We start from the raw sequence: 3,135 nt of genomic DNA, 5'->3' as shown, positions 1-3,135 counted from the left end.
CCATTACTTTTACATTTTCATGGCTATAATTTTGTGAGTAATTTTCATTTTTAGCTTTAAGTGTTCATTCTCTTTTATATTAAATCTTGAAAACAAGCGAATATCATAATTGTTAAGCATACTACGTTGTTCGGGGCGTTTACAAAGTTTAACCACAAATCTAGCCACTCCTTGTGGCTCTTCTAGTGACAAGTCATAGAATCTAATCATTAAACATTGTAGGGTGGGCAAGTCAAGGAAAATATTGTTAAATTCATTGAATACAACTTCCTTTTTCTTTCCCTTGAAGCTAGCCTTGATATGGAAAGGCTCAACCTGAATCTTCATCACTTTGTTAATCACTCTCTGTCTAATAGTTCTAACCACAAATGGCCTTGGAAGTATGTAATTACGTACTTGTCTTTGCTTCATATTTGACTATATAAGGTAGAAAATTTGTATATAAGCATCTCGACTGATGCTAATATTATCTAGTGTTTTCTGCACTAACTCAATATCCAAAGAATGATCCTTTATAAATGACTCAAAGCATTGTTTCTTTGCCTTTTTAAATTTCTTCATCTTCAAAATATCTTTTGAAACTACTGAAGGACGAAGATAATAATAAAACTGAGATGCTTTCGAAGAATCTCTTTCACTTATATTCGGTTGAAGAAGAGACCTAAACAAAATCAACATCACAAATCAATACAATTAATTATAAACAAAGTCATATTTCATATTTTTGAAGTGAAAAAAAATATAACTTGCTACTTGGATTCTTTTACTACAACCACCTCCTCCTCCTCTCAGACTCTCAATATTTCTAAGAGCCTTTTGTCGATTTTGAAGGCCTAAAATAGTTTGCTTTCGTTGATAAGATTTGATGCGTTTCTCCAACGAATGAATCCTTTGTTGATAGCCCTCTAGCTTCTGTAGTAACTAATTGTTATGTTTTGATAAAAGATGGTTCTCCAATTTGAGAACATCCTTTTCTACAACCAAGTTAAGTGTATAACCTAGAAACCCATTATAACCATCACCAATGAACCTCAACAATGAAGAGCTATTATAGAAAGACAGAGTGAAATTTTTGCTAGGATCTTTGGGATATAGCTTGCCATCTAACCAAAGATCAAGATTCTTCTTTCCTTCAAACCTGAGTATATGTTTCATAGACTCTGTAATAGTAATGGGTTTTGTTCTCTTCCTTATTGGTTTATACTTACTATCCAACTTAATATGAAGATAATAGAGAGGTCTTCTACTAGAGCTACAGATATCATTGGATGACTGATCCATAGCTAAGGATGTGATTAGAAGATTGGATTGAAAAACTATGGGAATTAGAAACAAGAAGGAAAGCGAATAAAAAACTAATAAGGATGGGAAAGAAAGAAGAGAGTGAGAATGGAGGGAAGTAATCAAACATCGCACAAAATTCAAATTGAATATTAGTTTTCACTTTAATGAGGATGAGTAAGATCTTTATTATGACAATCTTTGTCACCTTTATGGTGGCCTAGATTTCTAGGTTTGATGTGACCATGAGAATATTACGACAATGACTTATTAATAATTTTTGATATATTTACTTACCAAAATATAAAAAGATTTTAACAATCTAAAAATGATTTGATTTTTTAAAATATTTTCTCTCTACAATCGCTTACAAGGCATTTTCGAGACCTCAAAACTCCCCTAATGCAATCTCAATTCAACAATCAATTTCTCCCATTCAGCCTTCCTAAACCAGCTACATGTGTTTTGAAGTATGCAAGTCACAAGTGTGGACCATTGATACCTCATCAATTCCATCCACACAAGCAAACAAGTCTCTTGTTATACCACATGATACGAGTGTGAGAACATAGGTGGTTGCACCTTCATTGGTCCTGGTAATAGAACCAAAATGTTAGGCTAAATGCATAACAATTGGAGTATTGGACTAACTTCTATTGTTTCAAAACTTGCAACTCAGTTCAACGTCAATCTCTTACCTTGTCTCTCAACACTCTGCTCTAACTATTCATGCATTCTCCTTTCCAAACCAAAAAAGCAAGAACATAAGACTAACATTGAGTTGTATAGTGAACTCACCTACTTTACCTACTTGAATTTGATGTCTCGAAGCTTTGAAGGCTCAAAGATAGTTCCACAATCCAAGAAATAATCCAATGCCGTCACTCCTTCGCATCCACCACTAAGCACACCAACGAGCCAAGAAGTTAGTAGAGAATAAGAGAAAATAAAAAAGATGACAAAGAGCTTCACCTTGCCTCAATCTCTCTCTCTCTCTCTCTCCATCATCTACCACATAGCCTTACAAGCCTAAAGCCTGTTGGAATTGCCATCAATCAAGCCATGTGGCCTACTGCTGCTGCCAAAAGCAACGAACTGACACTAGGGACCCTCAATGCATTGGATTCACCTCAGTGTGTCAAGAATATCTAGAACATGTGGTATCTGGTAGATATTTCCCTGACCTACTGGTCGCAGGCATAAAGAGATTGTAAGTCTAATGATAAAGATGCCTTTAGCTTAAATATACTTGACCCCTCAGAGAGCGGTGTAATAGTCTCCTCCTTCAAGTGTCAATTCTAATCAAGGAGATCATCTATCATTTGATCCATCTTTGGCTCCATTGGCTCATGCCCAAACCCTCCATTGAATGCCTCCTCGTATGGTTGTGCTCTTTGAGCACTTGCAAATGGCTCATCACCTCCATTTGTTACAATGTCACATTTAAATATGTCTCATTGTTTGAGATACTTTGACTCTTTGTGATAACTTCTCATCCTACGGTACATGTGCATTTTATTATAACAATTGATTAAGCATTCATAAATGCTTGTACAATGGATAGAGTTAAGAGTTGCATTGAAAATGAGTAAGCTTCTAACACAAGTCCATGTAATTGGGAGGCAGCAAGCATCCCATAAAGTTGGATTGCATTAGTTGCATGGGCAAGGTATTTTGTAAGTGCTAAATCTATTTTTTTGAACATTGGCTTGAGCCTCATCTAGACTAGACATCAACATACCTATGTGAGAATACAAAATGCTCAGGCTAACCTAAGCCTATTAGCCCAAGCATTTGAGTTTACGAAGCCTTTAAGCCTTAACTTTACTCTAACCTAGTCTTGCTTATCTAAGC

This window comes from Lygodium microphyllum, chromosome 4 (genome assembly GCF_053477565.2).
Source record: "Lygodium microphyllum isolate KBCC chromosome 4, Lygodium_microphyllum_v1.1.10, whole genome shotgun sequence".
NCBI classification, from domain to species: Eukaryota; Viridiplantae; Streptophyta; class Polypodiopsida; order Schizaeales; family Lygodiaceae; genus Lygodium; species Lygodium microphyllum.
This window is presented reverse-complemented; position numbering follows the sequence as displayed.